General features: G+C 38.9%; 1 protein-coding gene across 16 annotated transcripts in view; it reads left to right on the top strand.

Annotated features, from left to right (window-relative positions):
• Nucleotides 1-23,464, top strand: part of PSD3 (pleckstrin and Sec7 domain containing 3) — a 747,126-nt gene that overhangs the window by 78,927 nt on the left and 644,735 nt on the right. The gene's annotated exons all lie outside the window — the stretch shown is intronic.

Genomic DNA, 23,464 nt, shown 5'->3' with positions numbered 1-23,464 from the left:
TCCCCTGCACTGTCGATGGGGTAAACCTCAGTAGCAGAGGTACTCATCAGCCACAGTCCCCCTGCCTTGGGCCTAGATCTTTCCTCTCTGCTCTGCCACCTTTCCCAGCCATTAACGACATTTTGTTTGGAAGGAGAGGATGAATAACTGTTTCCCAGATTTCTGACAAAGATAGGAGAAGACAAGTCAGGCAAGGAAGTACATACTTTTAGGGGAAGACCAGAGGGAAGGATAAAGGAGGTACATAGACTTTTATTGAGCCCTATGATGTGTCAGCCATTATGCTAGATGTTTTTCTATATCCCATTTGTTCTCATAACCACCCTGAAAAATAGAAGCTCATACCCCCATTTCAGATGGGGGGAGCTGAGAAGTGGCTAGGCAAAAATCCTCCCCCTTCCAAAAACAAAAAGTACAGAAGCAAAACCTATTCTTCAGAATGGGCTCTGGGTACTTTAAGGAGGCTTCAGTGAATTTTGTGGAGGTTTTCAGAACTGAAGTGCAGCCTTGGAACTCAGCCACACCTTCTAAAGCCCACATCTACCTCCCATCACCCCCCCCACCCCACCCCAAGAAGCTATATAGCCCTGAGCATTGACCTCCCAGCTTCCATTTCCCAGTAGGAATGGAAGAGATAAATCTGTGTGGTCTTCAAAGGTCTCTTCCAGCTTTTATGGGCTCTGTCTCCAATCATGGCCATGCTGGCTCATTGTTATTAGCATCTTATTCTCTGCATCTCTGACCCAACCTCCTCATTGTGATGGTGTTCTCTCCACCCAGTTCAGGTATACAGATCACAAAATGGATGGACAAAATAAAAAAGTATGCTTTTATTTTCCCTTTATTAACAGTTTAGACAATTTGCTATACTTTGCACATAATATAGGCGACAGGGGTGAGGGTGAGGAAGAGCGTGTGTGTTGGGGTTGGTGGGATCAGGGAGAAGAATGGGGACTTTTCTGGGGTATGGGAGGGTAGACATGGAGGGGACTCTCAGAGACCTCACAGAAGAAATGAATGAAATTCCCATCAGAAAATTGGTCTTCCATGGACTTGGAAATGATGCGGCTTCTAGATTCTGTGGTTCTCTCCTACATGCTTCTATACAACATCCTTCCATGCTCTTTCCACTTTTAACAGGGAGCCTGTATAGTCACAGGTAAGAATCAGGGAGAAAGGATGAGCCTAAGTTCTATTCAGAGGGGAACTTTTGGAAGAAAAGAGATGCTAGCATGTTCCCTTAAGAAATAGTTTACATTCCTTCCTGGTTCTTGTATCACTCATTTCCTACAGGGATTTAGGAGGAATGACATACCCATGCGTCAGAGCCCTGTCTCTTTTTGTGTGGTCACACAGTAGTTGTTTATGTACTTTGATGCTGGTTTGATAACTTGAAAACTCTATCTTTTCTTATTCTCCCCTCCCACCTTCCGGGTATAAACCAAAGCCTCAGAGCCATTTCTCTAGGGAGAAGTACCTTGGGAGTTGATCCAAGTGGGTATATTTCTCCCTTGTCTGCTTCATGTAGCAACTTTTGTGAATGGGCTCCCAGACATCTGTCCCATCTAAACTAAGCGATGCAAGATTCTGGTCTAAAAACTTAGATTTGTATACTAAAGTGTTGGGCCAGTAAAAGGGACCCTCAGTAGCCTTGTCTTAAGGGAGAGAAGAAGAGAGGCAAATCAGTGAGACACCTGGGTAGGACCAGGGAGTATATGGTCCGTGTAGGGTGTCCATCTAGGGTAGGACTCAAGGTGGTTAGGAAGCAGGGCTACAAAAACTTATCCTTGAGCTTGCTGGTCAAACATGATTCCCTCCATAACAGGAAAGATGGGAGTTGTGAAATTAGCACCCTCAGACCACAAGTCCTTTAAATGCTTTATGGCTATTATTAGCCAGGTGATCCCTGCCTAGTCTTCTGTGCTAGAGAAAGGAGTACAGAGAGAGGTTTTTCCATCTTCCCAGTCCTGAATAGATTAAGGTGTCTGGATTTGATAAATTAGTGCATAAGAATTCCCTAGTCCTCTCATGCTTTGGAATTTAGCTGTAGAAGTCACTATAAAATGGCAGCAGCCTGATTAAAAATGTCTTCTTGTCACCTATGAATGGAAAGCCCTTGAATACCCGTAGTGGAAACTTTCACCTGATGTACTCATGAAAAAATGTGATCGATTATATTTATTAAAGTGAAATTTTGGTTATATGGAAGCAAAGTCTACACACTACACACTACATGTACACACTACATGTGTTTCATAGGCTTGAGGTCCTTGTATCAACTTTCCAAGCAGATAAATCTGGATCTTAAGTGTAAAGTCTCTTCTTCACAATACCCCAGATGCCTAAATATATTGCCTCACAGTTGAAACAAATGGACTCCAATATGAAAATTATTGCTTTACATCCTTCCAAGTATCATAGGGAGTGAGTGCAGCAAATCAAATCAACTGGTTTTTAATTTATAGTAAAAACAACTATAGCACTTTATGGCCAATATAGAGCTTCCAATGCACTATTTCCTCTTATTAAAACATCAAAACTCCATGAGGATATACATTATTATCATCTCCACTTCATGGATAAGGAGACAAGATGCTTGTAGATGGTCAGCAACTTGCTGGATCCCATGACTAGGATATGGCAGCTCAGGACAGAACTCTAATTATCCAATTGGAGGCCAGAGCCCTTTTAGCCTTCTTTCAGTGTCTTCTGAGAGGGTGAGATTTCCTTAGAAGGCAACCCACTACTTCCTGGAAACTGGGACACTCTACTCCTATTTTCTCTGGTGGAGAGGATGGGAGAAGGACCCTTGGGAATATCAGGTCTAGTGACCAGCCTTGTGTGAACAAGCACTGCTTTCTAGAAGCAATGAAGGTCTGGGTTTGGAGGACATGGTGTTCCAGCTCTGGGTAATGCCAGCTTGAGGGCTGTAACATTCCTGTGGTAAGTCCGTCAGTGTGAATCAGAAAATGTTCCATGGTCTGAGGCCACAGCTGCCCTAAGGATTTCTTGGGCCCATGTTCTGCTGCCTCTCTGTGGGAATGAGAGGAACTGTTGATGTGTGTCTTGAATTTGGGGCTAAAGATACAAAGACCATACCAAGATAAGACAGACACAACACAAAAGAGAGGGGAAAAAAGCTTTCTCTACAATCATTTTGGAAAATTTCCAATTTTTTTTTAAAACTAGGTCTTTATATCTTACATATTTTATGTTTTGAAGTAACAATGACTTTTGGTATTTAAATCATAGTAATTAAATATATTTTAAAGATCTTCCTCCTAGTACTATTTTTACAACACCCCCCCCCAAATTTTCATCTATAGCTTTAAATTTCCCAGAAATTTTACCTCTCTATTGGCATTCCTTTTCTCCCCCCCTCCTCTCTCATCTCAAAAGCAATCACCTTTTTGAGTTTTTATCACCAGCTTTTAGGAATGTTCAAGTTTAGAAGACAGAGTGGAGAATGAGCCAGACAGATAAGGAGCCCATGGGAGGTATCTGGATTTGTGGGAAGGAGACAGGGATGGGTAGTTCTTCTTTAAGATAGTGAATACAAGTGCGATGTAGGTCTATTTTCTTATAGGTAGGCCCTGGCAAGCAGACTAGAAAAAATAGTTTTAACTTTCTGCATCTTGGATTGTTTTGCTTTAAAATAAGACCAATGTCTGAAATATAAGTCTGTAAGTTTTTGACAGAAAGTTTTTATTTAAAATAAAGGTCACTAGCACTGGAATTTATGAGATGAAAATGAAGCTCTGGTTCTGTCAACTAGCTAGCTAACTAGCTAAGTGGCCCCTGACAACTCACTGAACAAAGTTGGTTATCACATTTGTTCTCTGAGGTCCTTCCAGTTCTGACTCTCCATGATTATGAGAATCTATGGAGATATCTGGAATCTATGAATCCAGAAAGGGAATGAAAACTGTTTAATGAAATAAAAGTATTAAAACAACTTAATCTCATCTACCTCAACTTGTCTCTAAAGATTAATGGTTTTATCAAGTGACTTCTCTGCAAGAAAGACATACACATTGGGCTTGCCTCTCTCTCAGGGAGATCTGGGACTCCAGTGGGCACTGGGATGGTTATATACGTGAATAGCACAGTGCCTGGCACTTCACAATTAGTTGAATGAATGAATAAATGATGGAATGAACCTCATAAAGTCTGATTAATGCTCAGTGATATGAAAGGGTTAGTGCCTTTTTTGAACAATAAAACAAATCCCCACCATGGAATTTTAGGGCCAGAATTCCCAGCTGTCCATCCCCTAACCGTTGATATTTCCTTCTCTGACCAGATTTCGGTTGAATTAAATTCCATTCTGGAGTTGAATACTGACCCTCCCCCTCCCCTGGGTATACTTAAACCCCCTGGAAGAGGTCAATATCTTCTCTGGGGTAAACACTTAATTACCCAAGCATGTTTGACTTTTCTGACCTGTTGTAAGCTTAGAAACTGTTCTGCACATAAAACGGTAATCTAGGTAATTCAATCTTTACATTATTCCTTCTTGGCGAGCAATTTAGAATTTTAAAATAGAAATTAGAACAAAGAGAGAGCTTGCACAAATGCCCATATAGTAGTTTTAACAGTAATATAGATAAATGTGTGGTGGTGTCCCTTTTAAAAGATTTTGGTACTTAGGAGACAGTATTGATTGGATTGAAAAGCTTATCTTTAGTCTATTTTACATTGCATTGGTTTTGACACAGATGTCTTGATTTATTACTCGAATAAATGAAGTCTGAGATAGCAGAATGAGTTTCAATTCTTTTTTATCTTGCAATTTGCCTCAGCGTTCCCATGACAACATTTTCTCACTCTTTTTTTCTCTCCTTACTCTTTCCTTTCGCATTCAAATACAGACATCTTATGATCATTGTACAAGTGCTACCCTCATGGAACTATATACACTTCAGCATCTTGATTGGAAGTAGAAGGCAGAGAGCACAGGGGCCACTTTACAGTTGGGTGACCCTGTGGCATAGAGAAAAGCAATTGGAGTGGGAGCTGGGACATAGGAGCTGTGGCCCTCTCCTTGATTCAAGTTAGCTAAGTGAGGACAAGTCTCTTCATCTGGGTCTTAATTCCTTATCTGTAATGTGAAAAGATTAGACTGCTTTCCTCCCATCTAGCTCTGTGATTCTAAGTCCTTGCCAATCCATTTGTGCCCATATTTTGGAAATTCAACCAAAACTATAGCTTTTGATGATAAAAGCCCATCATATTTAGAAGTTACTATGAATTGGGAAACTCCTTTATTGGTAAAATTAGATGCCTGTCTACTATCCAGAGGATAAATAAGAACTGAATGTATTTTAAAACACTTTATACGAATATATACCAAACTTTCTAATCTTGAGTGTTATTTGTTTTTACAAAATATTAGTATTACTCAAATATTAGGTTTGGCCTGAGACATTTGGACAGAAGCTAAAGTTGAGGGGTTTTGACTATACAAAAAAGAGTTGACTATACAAAAGAGAGTTAATTCTCCCATATTAAAAGGAAATAAATCTGCTGAAAGGTGTTTTTAGTCTCTTGAATCAATTATTCAGCAAAAAAAATGTTGGCAATCAATTCCAATCAGAAATTAAAACCTAGAATGATGAAGAGACTTATCTTCACTTAGCTAGTTTGAATTAGTTTCAACAGATTGCCTTCGTTTAACTTTGAAAGCTTGTGCCCTTGAACAAAAGTGTTCTATTAGGATTCTTGTTCTAGTTAGGATTCTTGGTTGTGTATAACAAAAATCTTCAAAGATACTTTATCCCAAATGCAGGGGACTCATTGGAAGAAAGATACATGTGTAAGTGTAGAACCCCGGGGCAGAGGCATAGATGGTCCTCAGGACCAATTGGAATGAGAGCTCCAGAGCTTTCAGGTCTCTCTATCTCTTTTCTTTGTTGGACTCTGTTCCTCTCTTTACTCTTCTCTGAATCATTTTCTCTCTTTCTGCACATCTGCTTCCTCTACCCCCTCTTCCACAGGGAGGAATATGGCCACCCACAGTTCCCAGGTTTACATCTCCTCTCTTTAGAGACAATTCAGACCAAGACTGAAACCCCTTAGGACTGCTTCCCAGCCCCTGGGAAAAAGCTCCCTGGTCCATTGTGGGTTGGGTGTCTCCCCAGTTTACTATGGGACATGGGCAAGCACAGCTCACATGGTACTATCAGATCTGCTGACAGGCCAAAAATAGTGATGAATATGTATATCTTAGAAAGGGACAGTTTCTAGAAATTAATGCGATGTGGAGAGGAGGGGAGCAAATATGGACAACGAACACAATAAATGACCAAAAACACTGCCAGGGTGTTGTCAGCTAAAATTTATAAAGTGTTTGCTTTGTATAAATGTCCTGTCTTGAGTCTTTTCAAATTTAAAGGAAGCCAGTTTTTACAGCCTTTGGGGAGATTTTATTTTTTTTTTTCAACATTTTTTTTTTTTTTTTTTTTTTTGGGACAGAGAGAGACAGAGCATGAACGGGGGAGGGGCAGAGAGAGAGGGAGACACAGAATCGGAAACAGGCTCCAGGCTCCGAGCCATCGGCCCAGAGCCTGACGCGGGGCTCGAACTCACGGACCGCGAGATCGTGACCTGGCTGAAGTCGGACGCTTAACCGACTGCGCCACCCAGGCGCCCCAACCTTTGGGGAGATTTTAAAAAGAGCATCCCTGAACTAAGCAATATATTAGAATCAAACTATTGCTTGATACAGTTTATGAACAGATTTCCTTTCAGAATCTGATACTGGTTATGACATTGTAAATTTTCTCTTTCAAATATGTTTCTTTGTATATTTTTCAGAGACTATAGGGTGCTATAAGAGTTACACAAATATAAGTCCTTAGTGAAAGTGGGGTTCCATACTAAGCAGATAACCATCTTAGATTCTGCATGTGATCTCTTCCACTTTACAGCAACTCACTGGGACTCCTGACCAACAGTGTTCAAGAATTAAGAACAACAAAAATCACAAACATAAGCCACATTCCTTGAATTGGGCTATACTGATTCCTTGAACTGAACCATATGAACGAAAAACAAAAGGTGGGCAAAAGAAAGAATGATGGTTCCATATAGTTAACATTGTTGGGCTATTGCAGGGCTGTGTTTTTAGGAAGCTCCCTTTCCCTCATTCTAAAGTAATCAGCAGTTCCGACTCCTTTTTTGGCTGCCCTTTGTGTTGTGCATATTTCCTGTGATTATATTTAGTCAATTTTAACTTTTTGGAAGTTAACTTTCAATTTTCAGGATGTGTGAATTTGTATTAACCTTTAAATTACCAGGTCCAGCAGATTATGAGGGCATTATTCAAGCATTTACAATGTTTTGTCATTTGAAAATCCTACTTTATCAGCAAGAAGATTTACTTCTCTTTATTGAATTCTCAAACTGATTGTATGGTAAAGTAACAATTAAAATGTTACACCATTTATCCCATGTCATAAGCAGAAAGATCTCACAAGAGTTTGTTCATATACACTCAATCTTTTCCATAAAGGATTTCAAGTGCACTGCAGCTATAGCACAAATAATAAATTAAAATAACGGCAAAGGTAAAGGTAAATAGGAATAAATAATCAGGTCTAGGAAATTATAAATAAGGATCAAGATGGAGAAAAGATCACGTCAAAATCAGGAAAACAACAACAACAAAAAATGCCATAAAGGTCCACAGAGTTGGTATTTTTGAAAGTCAGATTTGGATCTGTGCTTTCTATATACCCAAGCTATAAGGGACATGGTTAGCTACACATTTCTCATTGTGTAGAAAAGTTGGAGGAAAGGAAAGGAGAAGGGGAAAAGGAAGGAAGGAAGGAAGGAAGAAGAGAAGGAATGAAAGAAGGAACAGAGGGAGGGAGGGAGGAAAGGAGGGAATTTCTGTAACATGTTCCACAGAAATAATTCTCTCAGAAAACCAAATATTGCTTAGCCTTTAAAATAGCAATAAAAAATAAAATTTGGGTAAAGTGTTTTCTAAGAAACACTTGATATTTACTATTTCCTTGTTTCTTTAGATGTATATACAACATAATATAATTTTCTTGATAACTTGAGTAATTACTACAATAGTAGTATTGTTTGTTGGCAACTTTACATCAGTAAGACTATTTGCTTTTATGCATAATGCCCCCAAATATTCTGCTGTGTGAGTTCTTATTGCTGTTTAGTAATTTTTCAATTTCCTACATGTTGGCCTATTCCTTCTTGCTATTATTAATGTGCCTACATCTAATGTACTTTTCAAATCCACCACAATCCAGGAAACTAGATAACAAATGTGTTTAAATTGTAAATCAACTTTGTTAATTATGTAAAGTAAAAGTAAAAATGCTCTTTGTGAGGGGTTGAGTGGCTCATTTAGCAGGAAATCTCATGAGTTTTAATATGGACTTTTTTTCTTCTGATTTTGTGTGTTCAGACATGGTACTTCTGCTTTCTATAACTATGGTCACAATCTGGATGAATAGTTGCTAAAGAAATAATTTCTGGACTCATTCATTCAATAAATATTTCTTGATCATTAACTATCTGGCAGGCACTATTCCAGGCACTGGGGATACAGCAATAATAGGAAAAAGTCCTTGCTTATATATTCTGGTGGGAGCAGGAAATGAAACAAGTAAACAAGACATGAACATACAACTTCAGATTGTGACAAGTGCTTGGAAGAAAATAAAACAGAAGGAAGTGGTGAAGTAATCTGCATAAGAATGAAGTTTAGTTTGAAAGTGAGAATTGGCCTCATGGGGAAGGTGACTTTTGAAGTAAGACTTGAATGACAGGCAGGAGCCAACCATGGAAGATCAGGGAGGGGAAGGTTCAAGGCAAGGATTAACACAAGAATCCCATGTACCTGCAGATCAATAGTGAGCATAAGTTACTAGAAAAGTCAAAGCCATAGGCAAGGATAGATCATGTAGAGCTTCATAGACTCAGATAAGAAGTTAGAATTTTATTCTAAGTACAATGGGGAGCTTTTGGAGAGTTTTAAACAGGAAAGAAATGCAGAAGTTAAGGGAAGGATGGGTGCATTTATGAAATAACTGCCCTACAGTTACTCTGCAGATTAGAGAATTTAATATTCTTGCCCACTTCCTAATCTTATCAAAAAATCCTTGAGGCACACAATTTAACTTCCTTTGGATGATAGAGAGCTCTAATTTTTTCCCCAAAGTCCTTTAGCTCTGAACTGTAGAGGCACGATAAATTCATGAAGTATTAAGACAGGTGGAGGAGGGGAGAATACTCGTTACTCAAGTATTTGAGATTTCCCTGAATGAAACTGCATACTAATGATAGACAATATGAGCAGGTCCTCTCAATATTTGTAATCTTGAAATGTTTGATTTTGTTTAGGATAACAATGTTTAGTATGTAAACAGAAAAACTTTCTCTCTTCTGTATCATTATAAAATGCATTGCACATAATAGGTGCTCCATAAATATAACCTCTAGGTTGTCTATGGCAAAGCCATTCTAAGTGACCTCCTCTTTCACTAATTCCTTCAGTTCTTCCCTCACATCCCTCCGTTCCCTGCACTTCACATTTGTAAGGCATTACTTATGACGCATCCAGGCTGGTGACTTGTCAGGCACCAGTGGTAGTTGGCACTGTTGGAGTGGATTTTATTCAATCCAAAGTAGAATAAAATTTCAAACTACCTTTGGGGTCATAAATTTAGCATAGTGGTATATTTATGAAAATATATTTCTCTTGTGGCTTAAACTAGTGCTCTCGGGTGGGCGTGTGGCCAAGGAATTACAGTAATATTTCTCTTTGGCTCAGCTTGTTGACCTAGTTTCCTAGGTCTACTTTGCAAATAATCTTTGTGAAAAATGTCCCTTCAATAGTAGTAACTATTCTCCTAAAGAGCCAGCTTTGCTCCATGCCTTGAATAACCTATAAAATAAATATTTTCACCATAAATAATCATCCCTACTTTTCATGCCATTTGAGAAAGCTAATGGCAAAATTCTTTCCATTTTCATCCTCAATCTGTTTTAGTAGGTGAACTTTTTCTTACAATTCGCTACAAACTGCTCTTCCACCTTTTTATACTGTTTTGTGAACCATTTATGGCTGGCTACCTTCTGTGCATTTATTGGGTTGTTTTATTGTTTGTAGCCTCTGAAGCCCTTTGAGAAAAAAACTATTACATAAATCCAACTAGATGGAATTATACTATTGACTACCTAAGTTACTCTAAGCATTACTAAATGAATTTTTTTAATGTTTCTGTTGGTTCTTTTTGTAAACATTAAACAGGAGGGAGATTCTTTTCCTGCTTTCTATAAGCTTGAAGTTTGAGGCAGACAAACATATATACAAAGAGGCATTTTTAGACATATGCAAGAAACATCAGCAGAATACAGACAAAGGGTTATAACTTTGTGTATTAATCAGTATAGGCTTACACTCGAGTGATGACCAAATAAGAAAGTTGTGCAAGTTACTATCTGCACATCATGATTTGAGGTGAAAAGTCACCATCTCTGTTCCATATTGTCAGGGCATCTCATACTGGAGATGGGCTTCATGGGCCATCTGAGTGAAGGCAGGAAAATTGTGGCTGATTGACAGAATGTAAAGAAGGTTTGCATTTGGAGTTTCTCCTGGGTTCAGGTGTGAATTTCCTTATGCTTTAATAAAGAACATAATCCAATCATATACACATAGAGTGAATGTTTTCCTAACTGAAAATTAAGATTTCTGGGTTGTAAGTTTATACCTTTTATTCAGAAGTATAAAAAATAAATTTAAAATAATAAGCTACATTTACTGAATAAAATACCATGAAAAGAAACACATATTTTAGCATAAAAATATGCATAATTTAATGCAACATTGGAAAATTTGAAGTCAGGACCAGAAAATCTGGACACAGACTACCATGTTTGTGTGTTAGAGAAAGGTAGACTCCCACCAGACCAAGAAGATTTCTCCTCACCTTGGAAGATTTCCTTTTGCGGGGTGGGGGGAGGGGCAAGCAGCGATGACAACTGATTAAGGCCACTTTGCAAGTGTTGTTGATAGGAGACTGCAGAAACACAGGAATGGGTCCTATAAGCTTAATCAAAGTCAGGGAATCTGAAGCAATTTCCTGGTCAGAGTGTGCAGGGACATGGGGAGGGGAGGCTGGGCTTGGGATGCTTCTTTGAATGCAGCACCTTTTGGAAGGACCACAGTCTTGCCTATGGTACATGAAGGATTCTGTCATTCAGACAACAAACCAAAGCTGGTATCCAGGTTGAGAGAGGGCAGACTGTAATCCCTGAACAAAAACGAGGGTTAGAACTTTGTGACACTATAACAATATGTCAGTTCACAATAGTAATGTATAGATTGGCTTTTCTGCACCTTTCTTCCCTGACAAAATGATTATTGAGACCTCTTAGGCCCTTAATCATGAAGATAGACCAAAGAATTCATAACGTTAATATCCTTCCCTTGGCAAACTAGTCTGGCCTATACTGCAGGTGGAACAGACTTAACCTTATGAAAAAATTGGTTCCTATTCTGTTAATACCAGGAAGAAGAAGAAAATAATCTATTCATGAACTATAACTACAGCAGTTATTATTTTGTTATTTTTAATAAAATTACATTAAAATCTTCCTCCAATACCCCACCTTCCTGGACTAGCAATAAATTCAGTCCCAGATATTCTCAGGGCTCTCTGTCCACTAAAATTGGGCCACTGGTCAAGAAGTTTCCATGATATGAAAGCATTCATGAATTCTTGCATTTACCTGTTCCTTCAGTGAGTGCATGGTCAGCTTAGCACTGTGTTGAAGAGCACAGAACCTGGAGCCAGACTCCAAGTGTGAGTCTCAGCTCTGCCTGCACCTTCCTAGCTGGGTAGCCTTGGATGAGTTACAAATCTCTCTGTACCTCAATTTCCTCATCTGTAAAATAGAGGTGAGGTGAGTACCTACTTGATAGAAAATAATAATTTAGTTCTAATATAAATATAAAGCACTTGGACCCATACCTGGCACAGAGTACATAGATGCTGGGGACCTCCAACTTCAATCACCAGTTCTCCATCCATCCTAACCTTTGCCAAACTGCCTCTCATTCTAGGCTGTGTGCTTTCAGGTCTGGCAACTCCATTGCTTCTGTGAACTTGGGCCTCCCTCTGTGCTTCTAGAAGAGTAACACATAGGAAGTAGACAGGTCAGAAGTAGGGGAAAGGAAGTAGAGGTCCCTCTCCCTGTAGGTCTGAATAAAGATTCCTTCCACCACCAAATATAAACATAAAGGCTATTATTTTCCTTGTTTAATCATAACGTTTGTGTTACATACCTAATATCTGAGTTCTCTATTAAGTCATCATCTACTGCAGGCCACAACTGATGGGACCTTGAGAAAAGGAAAAGTATTGAAGCATAGAAATCTTCAGGAAAACAAGAGAGCTCTCTGTACTTGGAAGAGTGAAGTAATTTGCCTCCGAGTCCTAAACAAGGTTAGGAAGTGGGAGGAAAAATATTGAAGCCTGTAAAATCCTGACTAACTTCAAGTCATTTCATAAACACCCACCTTCCCTTTAATTTCTGCCACTCTCCAGCTTAAAACTTCCCCCAGGGTACTGCCTCTGAGCAGCCCCCAGAATTAATCAGGATTCTCTTTATACTTGCCAGGCTCAGGCCAACACCCTCCTCTCCCAGACACTTGTTTCAGCATCTTTAGCATCTTCTAACAGAAGAGAAATGTCTTGAGGGACACTGTTCCTTGACATATAAACCTCCCCAAGGCACAGCAAGGGACTTGGCTTAAAGGGAGGGGAACTGGAAAAAAATAAGGAAAAAATTCACAAATTGATGTCAATAAATTATTCTGCCAGTCAAGATGGTTTAGAGAGATTTTTAATTATTAGACCACATGTAAAAATAAAACACTAAGACTGGGTCTGTCTTGCCTAAGTAAAAAGGAAAGAGTTAAGGAAAATTTGGATTTTACAAAAATTTATTGATAAACTATGTTGGTTCTCTGGATTCAACATCCTTGATTCAAGTTGCTTGGTTAGTTCCAGTGTCCTCTTTTATCTTTCTTTCTTTCTTTCTTTCTTTCTTTCTTTCTTTCTTTCTTTCTTTCTTTCTTTCTTTTTAATTTTTAGGAGGGAATACCAACCTTCATTTATACTTGGGTTTGAGTTCACAGCAATTTTTTTTTAATGTTTATTTATTCTTAGAGAGAGAGAGCACAAGCAGGGGAGGGGCAGAGAGAGGGAGACACAGAATCTGGAGCAGGCTCCAGGCTCTGAGCTGTCAGCATGGAGCCCAATGCGGGGCTTGACTCATGAACACAAGATCATGACCTGAGCCAAAGTCAGCCACTTAACCGACTGAGCCACCAAGGTGTCCCTGAGTTCAGGGCCATCTTAAACAGTATAGTAAAGCAGGAAAAAGCACAGGTCCCGCAACCAAAGTTCAAATTCCAACACAAACATATTAACTATGTGACAACTGGCAAACATTATCTGGAGTTCCTTCAGTAAGGTGGAGAGAGTATCACCCCAGCTTCTTGTGTTCCAGGATTCTTTACCACAAAACTGGGGATTTGTTGTCTCGCAGCTTCAAAGAATGAAGAGGTGGACACAAAATAAGCAGCAGGCAAAAGTTTATTAGAATATAAGATTAGAAAGGAAGAACAGTAGGAAAGCTCTCTTTACAGAGAGGGGACATTCAAAAGTGACTGCCCAAGGATTATAGGCAAGGGTTATTGTTTAATAAGGTTCTCTGGTCAGCCAATTCCCCTTCCCTTTCCCCTTGTTCCTTCTCAGGTTCTACCCTTAATGGCTTGATAGCTCTAGGTGCTGGGTTGTCCATTCCTGATTGGCTTGTTTCCATTGTATGAGGGATGGTCTGTGGCCATAGTTAGGTCTCTTGTCAAATTCCAGAGGGGGAACCTAAGGGAAAGTAGGTGGGGTGTGTTACATTCTTAAGAGAAACCTTATGCCTGAGGGGACTTGCTGAGGTCAGATACTCTCAGCATTGTTCCAAAATAGGTGTTTTTTTCCCACCTGAGGACCTCAGGCCCTAATCTTTCCCTCTCTGCCTACTGAATCCTATCTTCTCCTATCACACTAGCAGCTGTTGCAGCCACATCCACCCCAGCCTGCTTCTCAGGCACTCTACCTGAAAGGCAACTGGGCTGAAAGACAGTGGGCTCTGTAAGTCTCCATTCTGCTGGTTAGCGTGGGACTTGGCAAGCTGTCGATCTTTTGACGGAGCCTCTAACTCCAAATGTTCACTAAAGGCAAGAAATAGGAACTCTAGAACTGATATAAGGGCCAAGTGAGAAAAACTGCACATAGGTCTTCAGTAAGTATTAATTATTTACAAGTGTTGCCCAGGACAAGGATGTGTCCAAAGTGCGCAACGATTTGCAAAGTCGGGTGCACAAGACAATCTGTTTGGTACAGAAAGAAAAAGATTGTTGTACCCCTTTTTATGTTTTTATCTCTCATCTTTTAAAATTTTTATTTTGTGTTTTAAAATTTACATGACATATTAATATGACAGTATTAATTGCAATGACTGGGTTCAGGGGAAAATGTTTTAACATTGCTAGGCATATCATACTAAAAACAAATATTGAAAACAAATACTATTTACATGACAATTTTATCTAATTCTTAAGCTTCTTGTAACATCATGATTCATCTGAAATAGGGCAGGAATGCCCAGAACAATGATCTAGTTCTGCTACAAACTCCAATGTGTGGAGGTTTTTCCCACAACACCAAACAATTCTTCTACCCCAGCTGGGTGCCCTGCAATGCAACTCAATTATGACACTACATGGAGCTAGCGTCAGATCCCAGATTAAGGGTTTAGTACTACAAGACTGCCCCACTTCCCCCATTTTAGATGCCAGACCAGATTGTCACCTTTGCTTCTGACTTACTGGCTGGGTTGAATTAGTTTGCTAGGGCAACTCACAGAACTCAGAGAAACAGTTTACTTACTAGATCACTGACTGGTTTCTTATAAAAGAATATAACTCAGGAACAGCCAAATGGAAGAGATCACAGGGTGAGGTATGGGGAAATGCCTTGGAGCTTCCATGCCCTCTCCAGGAAGACATGCCACTCTCCCCAAAATCTCTAGTGTTCACCAACCCAAAAGCTCTTTGAACCCCATCTTTTCTGGTTTTTATGGTGGCTTAATTGCACAGGTACAACTGATCAAATCAACCATTGGTATTTGAACTCAGTTTCCAGCCCCTATCCCCTCCCTGGAGGTGTGAGAATGGGACAGTGGACTAAACTTTCCAACTCTAATCACAGGTTATTTCCTTAAGGACCATCCCTCACCCTAGGGGCTTTCCAGAAGTTACTTCATTAACGTAACAAAGGACGTCCTTTAGGAAATTCCAAAAGATTTAGGAGAGACAAAGCCTGAGCATGGAAGGAGCAGAGAGAGAGGGGGATACAGATTCAGAAGCAGTCTTCAGGCTCTGAGCTGTTAGCCCAGAGCCCAACATGGGACTTGAACTCACAAGCCGTGAGACACTGACCTGAGCCAAAGTCGGAGGTTTAACCAACTGAGCCACCCAGGTGCTCCATCCCTTGTAATCTTGAATTCCTTACTTTACCTTATAAGATGAGGTTTGGAGTAGGGCTGCCAGATTTAGCAAACAAAAACAGCAATATTTGGGACATACTTATACTTTTCAGTATCACTGTTGTTATCTGAAATTCAAATTTATTGGTGTCCTATATTTTATCTAGCAACTCTTGGTTGGAGGTGTACTTGGCAACTTGTCCTTGTTTGGAGTCCACTTGTACTCAGCCAGCTAAGTGATTTCAGGCAAGTTACTTAACTTCTCTGGGCCTCACTTTCTTTGTACCCCTCCATTGTTGTGAGCATCCTTTTTATAGAGGATGTCAAGCACTTGCACATTTCTTGCACATAGTAGATAAGGTTCTTACTAAATTATAAGTATTATAATAATCACAGATGACCCTGTTACTTATAGTTTCAAGTATTACCTAGTTTTACCTAATGTTACCTAGTATTACCTAGTTTCACGTATTTTTGTACAAATCTAATCTCCTTTACTTTACTAGAAGGTGGGATCCACATATGCACAGACCTGCACATAATGGGTACATAATTGGTTGAATTCTGTATAAGTACAGTTTCTACCCAAGCACTTCTGTTGAGTCTGATTGACTGGCTACTTGGCTGGCCCCTTTGTCCAATTCTCCTATTCCCTTCCTTCCCTTTCCCCCATAAGAAGAATAAGGCTTGGTTCCTAAATTATTTCAAATAAGATAAGCCCTTGTGGAAACTGCTTCAGTCAGTTTTTACAGGCCAATAGATCCCACAGCATGCATATGATTTACCGTTCATATTAAATTGAAAAGCTCCCTTGTGTAATTCTTTGGAACTACTGATGAAAATGAAAGGCATTCACCAGAACTGTTGTAAAGATTTAATGACACTTGCATTCAAGCTGCTGAAAGTAAATAATTATGATGCTGGGTGGCTATTCTTCTGCTGAGTTTAGACAGTTTAAAACAACTTGTCCTGTGTTAGCTTGACATTAATTCAAGGTGTGTGAACAATCTCCATCAGAACTGTGGGCAACATATGATGGAAACTTAGACATTTTTTTATAGATTTATGAAGCATAACAAGGATTTGGAGGAGGGGACCCTCAGGACAGTGACAAGGGATGGTGAGAAGGACTTCCTGGAAGGCTCACCTGTCCAGATCACCCTATGAGAGGGAGAGGTGCCCAGGAGAAAGCACCACCAAAAGTCACAGCAAGCCCAACTCTGGATGGTTTGTGTGTCACTGCACCAAGGCATGTCACTCGTCTTCCAAGCCAGATCTTTGTCCTGCCCCCACTTGCTATCAAGAAGGAAAAGAAAAGTGAAAAATAAAGACTGAGTGTGAATTTGTGTGTGTGTGTTTTTTTTTAAAGGTCCTTGACCTTTCAACTTCCCCCATTTCAACTCTGCTATTACTAAGTATCCCACTGGGTCACCCATTCTCCTCAGGTGTTCTGGGACCTCTGTCAGGTATCCCCTGAAGGGGAGAAAAAAATTTTCCTGGGTCCAAGATCCTTCTAGCTGGACTAAGAATGAAATTTACAGGGTTGCCTGGGTAGCCGAGTCAGTTGAGAGTCCAACTCTTGATTTCGGCTCAGGTCACGATCCCTGGGTCATGGAATTGAGCCCTGTGTCAGTCTGTGCACTGAATGTGGAGCCTGCTTGAGATTCTCTCCCTCTCTCTCTCTCTCTCTCCCTTTGCCCCTCTCCCCCACTTGTGTACTCTCCCTCTCTCTAAAATGAAAAAATAAGAATTAAATTTACATGAGACAGATTAACATGAAAAAAACCCAGTTGCATTAGGTACACACAGAGACCCAATAATGAAATTGAGACCCAAAGAAATGACCAGAGCAAGCAGTTTTTATACTTTTTACCCAAAGAAACAATAAATCTGTGAGGCATTGACAGGACAAAGAAAACTTAGCTTTAGGAACTTCAATTAGTAAGGAATTCTAAACAGAATTTGGGCTGTGGTAGTAAATTAGTAAAAAGTAACAAGGGTTGTTCACACAGTCTTCTTGGCTCTAAATTTCCTATCTCTGGCAATTAGGATGTCTCTTTACTTCTTGCGCAGGGAGGGTAGCTTTCACAGGGGAGATTTATTTCCTGCTTTCAGGGGGACGGGGGACTGTCTGAGTGTCCTTCTTGCACAGGCTATCTCTTAAGTAACTTTTATTCAAAATAATCAATATGCCAAAGTGGTACATTTTGGGCAGCCTGCCCTTGGCCCCTACAGCTCTGTATGCAGGCTGCAGAGGAGCCAAAGTCAGGGTACTGGGCAGTCAGTCCTGAGTCCTAGCACATAGGCTCAAGCCATGAACAAATGAACTTAATTGAACTTTTGTGTATGTGGACGATCATTCTCTTCCACAGCATTATCAGAGAGCATTTCCCATGTACTTGACTAATGGAGGGATTTTCCATCTGATTCCGGGTGTTCCATGTTGAAAGCTAAAGGGAGATCCCTGCATTTGACAAAAAAGACAGAATGCATAGGCAGATGCCAGGTGCATTTCTCCATGCTGGCCAGAAAACAGTACAGAGGGCTGCGTTTGATAAACCCATTTGGCTCAAAGCAGGAAATGAGTCCTACATGGACGGCTGCTGTCAGTCTCTCCAGAGCAGCTCCCATCTGCTTCACCTAGCTTACTGTGCTTCACTTCACCCTGAGCCTTGAGTGCCACCCTTTGCTGCTGGCTCAAGACACACTAGGAAAGACTCTGTGTGGACCACTGAATTGTAATTCCATCTTCTATTTCTGTCTGCCCATTTTTGTGGGATTTCCTGTCCTTTCACAAGCTATTTAAGTGATGCTCAGGAAACTTATGGTTCAGACTTGTGAGCTCATCGAATGCGTGGTTAGAGTCCAAGGGCTTTTCTGACGCCCTTTCTGTGGGACGTGTTTTGGAGAACTCAGTGACTCTTGGTGCAATGACGGCTTTTGGTTTCCTTATCTCTCAAATGAAGATTTGGATGCGATGACTCTGGAGTGTCTTCCATCTCTAATATTCTGTGAGCTTCTGGAATGGAATTATAGGTATGAATATACTATAAAGCACTATAAAGTAGGTGTCACTACTGTTATTATGTTTTCCTCTGAATCATATCACAAACTAAGATGTAGCACAATGCCTATTTCTCTCAATAATTCCTTCAAATTGACCAATTTTTAAAAATGATAATTGAGATAATTGAATGTCTTCCCAAAGAACTCATCAGTCTTATAGCTTTAGCATTAACTTTCGTTCATTTAACAGATATTCCTTTGTAGGCTGTGTGCTAGACATAATGGATATTAATAATAATCATAAAACCAGATTTGTTCTTGAAGTGTATATAATCTAGCTGAGAACACAGACCTTAAATAAGTATTTAAAAGTATGATGAGTATTACAAGGAAGGACAAGATTCTACAGAAATGTAAAATGGGGGCACCCATCCTTGTTTGAGTGGGTAAGAAAAGTTTTTTGCCAGGAGTAACTATCCAGATTAATAATAACAGCTAACATTACTGAGTGTTTATCATATGTCATCATGTTATGTGCATTATTTCATCTAAACTTCACAAGAGCCCCATCAGGCAGGGTCTATTATTGTTTCTACTTACAGACCAAAAAAAAAAAAAAAAAAAAAAATCAAAGCAGTGAAAAGGCTAACAGCAGTTGGAGAGTTGGAGACAACTGATATGAGTGCAGGTAGTTATACACCATGTTCTTTGCTGACTCTGGAGTAGAAGAAACGACAGACAAGCCTGGAGACAAAGGCTGCGTCAGATCCTGCAGGTCTTGATGGACTGTGTGAAATTGCACTGGAAGAAAGCATCAACTGGTTACTACTCTTGGGAGGGAGTTTCTCATTGTCCCTCTGTTCCTCAAGATAATAATGTGTTTGTAAAAGAAAAACAAGCTGCTTTATCATTCAGAAAAGAAGGAGATGGGATGGTTTATATACAGCCAGAGGTATTAGGGTTTGTGAGAAATAGAATTTCTCTGAAGTAAAATTTTCTCATAAGTAAGATAGATGGCATAATCTAATTTTCTAATAAGCTTTGAGTAATCAAACTCTATAATGATCTTAATAAAATTCTACCTGATATCTATCAGATGGCAATAATAGTGAATATTCACTGTTTTAATAATAGAATTATTCTAGCTAAAGTTACAAAGGCATTGATTCTAGCAGGTTCTTTTTCTCAATACTTAGAATTACTTTTTAGGGGAAAAGTGGGAATAATAAATATTATAATAGCAGAAGGGAGTAATTTTATTTCTGACATTTTAAGCACAGCTCTAAAAAGTTTAACTTAAACATTTCTTAGCTGGGAATGACTTAACATTTAGGAGATGAATTTTCTGGGCAACATTTAGATTCTTCAGTATTATTAGAATGTTTCCACCTTGACTTCAAAAGAAACAATTTAAGTGTGTCCAATATTACTTTATCTAGGTGCATACCAGAGCATCTTTAATTATTAGGAATTTCATGCTACTAAAGCGTAATTAATTATAAGTCAGCTACCTGGACTTCTCAGTTAACTTGAATTTCTTTTTGTATTGTATCTAAGGCATAAGGGAAATTGCCAGATAATAAAGTGTTAAAAAAAAAAAAAAAGAAAAAGAAAAACACCTGACATATATTTTAAGACTAAAACATGTCATGCTGACTGTGCACCTCAGGCCAAGATTCTGTGCATTCAAATTCTACTACTCTTGGGATTAAGAGCATGAATTTGGAAATCAGATGGGCCTGGGAGAGTTCTTATTACATTCACTATTTGTCTCCAGGCAGGTTATTTAATTTCTTGATAGCTCAATTCATTCATCTGCACAAAAAGGATAATAATACCAGTCTTGCTGTAATGTAGGAAGAGTCAAAGGGATTGCATAAGTAAAGCAAAGAGTCACTTCATGACAGGTGCTCAGGAAACTGAAATCATTTAAAACCAAGATTTAGTCATCCCATTATCAGAAATAATCAAAGAAAAATGACATTACATTTGGTATTCAGTACTAACTCCTATAAAAAATTATGCCTTCAGATTTTCAAAAATTACCTTTAACAATGATGGTTAAAATTAAAATATTTCTTGGTTAACTTTTCGTAAATTACAATTACAATCAGGTAACTAGAATGCCCAATTTAGAAAATATTCAGGTTAATATAAACTTGATTTTTTATAGTATTCAGAAACTATAGTGTTTTATCTACAAAAAAATAGGATCATCTTTTTGAAGTCAATAGAATTGTCAACTCTAATTTTAGCAAAGTTTAAATAGACTTCCAGGTAGGAATTAGTGCTGTTTTTTTCTGCCTTTTTAGGCTAACTCTGAGTTCTTCAAATCTTACTGTCTCCTGCATGCCTTCTAATTAATTTCTTAGTTTTGTTCTTTGTTGAATATGTATTAGCACCTTTACTTTTGCAGGGCTAATAGATGTTTTTCTTGACTAATTTTGAATGGTTCTGAATTTTCTTTTCTTTTGCATTTGGGGCAAAAACAGTCATATCACATAGATATGACTTTGAAAAGATCGATTTTTCAAATATAGGTCATACCATATATACATAGTAACACCTGTGTAAAATACTTACTAATCTATCTGCTTGGTCAATACAGATTTTGGGGTAAGGTACTATTTCCCCAAAATGTGCACTTTAGATGGTAACACAACTTTTATTATTTTTATTTTAAAAGTTATATATTTTAAAGAATATTAATATATACCTTCTACTTATAGGAAATGATACCAGTTTGCCATTTATTGATAATAATTCTAAAGATTTCTTCTTAAATTGTTTAAGTAAAAAACATTAGGAATTGAACATATATTATTCATATGCAACAAAAATTGTGCAGATGATACATGAGGAGGTGAAACCAGGGAAATAGGAATATTGTTGCTCTTAACTGCACGACTTGGGTGAGTCACTTCACTATTATTTTTTCCACTTTACTTTTCTAAGCCTCAGTTTCTTCATCTACAAAATGGGAATTGGACCTTATAATCACCCCATCAACTGTAAGCATCCTTCTGACCACACTTAACTCATCTTTCTCTCACAACTACCAGGATAGTGAGGGAAACACTACCATGTGGCTCACTGCATGACTGTAAGATTCGGTAAGTTAACTGAAATGCCTTCACTTCCACCACTGGAAGATGCCTCTTGGTCTACAGTAATAGACTATATATAGTAATTTTCTTTTCAGTTGCCTACCCATAGAGATACATTGTATAGCCACAAGCCGAATATTTAAACATTGTGTTTTTGTTTTGTTTTTGTTTTTTGTGCCCTGGACATGTGAGGTGCAATGAAGGAAACAAGAGAAGTGTCAGAAATGGTGAATGTCCTCAAGGAGTTTACAGTTTCCCTGGGAAGGCAGTAAGAGGGCAAGTTAGGCATTTAGGTGAGCAAATATAATTGTATATGGGGAATTTTACCCAGGATGAGAGGTGAAAGCTGTTAGCAAGTTTAAGGAGGAGAATGGGACATGACCTGGAGGGAAGAGGAGTTAAAAATAAAGGGTAAGAAGAAGGAGAACATTCTAAGCTGGGTTAGCTGTGTGTATAAGGTCTCAAAAGTGATATTTTTAAATGTATAATTTAGCAAACTTACCAGAAAAAAGGAAAATAATAATACCTGTTTACTCTTGATTTGCAAGCTAACATGCTTGTTGGTTGAGTCATTTTGTTAATTATATCTTGTCACCCATGATTAAGTTATTAACCATGTCCTTTTTTTATTTTCCAAAATATTCTCTAACTATAAAGATCTTGACCGGGGCGCCTGGGTGGCTCTGTTGGTTAGGCGACCGACTTCAGCTCAGGTCATGATCTCGCAGTTTGTGAATTCGAGCCCCACATTGGGCTCTGTGCTGACAGCTCAGCGCCTGGAGCCTGCTTCAGATTCTGTGTCTTCCCCTCTTTCTACCCCTCCCCTGCTCATGCTCTGTGTCTCTCTGTCTCTCAGTAATAAATAAATGTTAAAAAATAAAAATAAATTAAGAACTTGACCAACTAAATTACTTTATTTCTTTTGCTTGTTTGTTTTGTAAGTGTGGTGTGGCTAGGGGGAGGTAGGGGGAAGGACTGCCAACTAGGATTTCATTTATTTCTTTTTAAGAAATTCTAAGCTGGCATAAGAAAATGGGAAGGGGTGCAGACAAGTGAAGCATGATCAGATGCCACTGGTGGAGGCTGGCACCTGGCTGATGACTGCAAAGTGTACCCAGGCTATAAAGAAAACCCTGGCTAATGAATGTGCCCCACTGTGTTTTGTGACTGATTAAAAGAGGACAAAGAAAGGGCCAGTAAGAGTAGGTAGAAGCCAGGAGCCTTCAACAAGAGGTTGCTGTTACCTTGCCAAAGAAGATATCTAGATAACCAGGGACAGGCAGCTTCTGAGCCACTTGCCATTCTTAAGCTTCATGCCTTTGCATGACTGGTTGTTTCCATGTATCATCTTTCATTTCCCTCTTTCCTCCTTTAGTTAACCTTATAATTGAGGAAATCATTAAAGAAGAATTTCATCCTATCAAAAAATATGTGTAAGTGAAACGATGATCAATTTGGCTTCATTAGGGAAGCATATTTCAAAGTAACAAGATTTATTGACATATATTAATGTTAGTGTTGAGCTATGTATAAGATCTACAGATCTCTGTGGCTATACATATTAGGAAACCAATAATCCTATAAGTGAAACTACAGATATTTTTTATGTATTGATAAATAAGAGGCATTGATGGAAAAATCTCTAGATAGATATTTTTAAAACTACTTCTTGGAAACTCAATTAAATGTTAAAGTTTTTTTTTTTTTCCAAGTTTCCTCTAGTCACCTGAAACCACATACTCCTTAAATCCCCAAACTTCAAAATG

Source organism: Neofelis nebulosa, chromosome 3 (genome assembly GCF_028018385.1).
Source record: "Neofelis nebulosa isolate mNeoNeb1 chromosome 3, mNeoNeb1.pri, whole genome shotgun sequence".
Taxonomy (NCBI): Eukaryota; Metazoa; Chordata; class Mammalia; order Carnivora; family Felidae; genus Neofelis; species Neofelis nebulosa.
The sequence above is the reverse complement of the archived record's forward strand: the minus strand, read 5'-3'. Positions and strand labels throughout refer to the sequence as shown.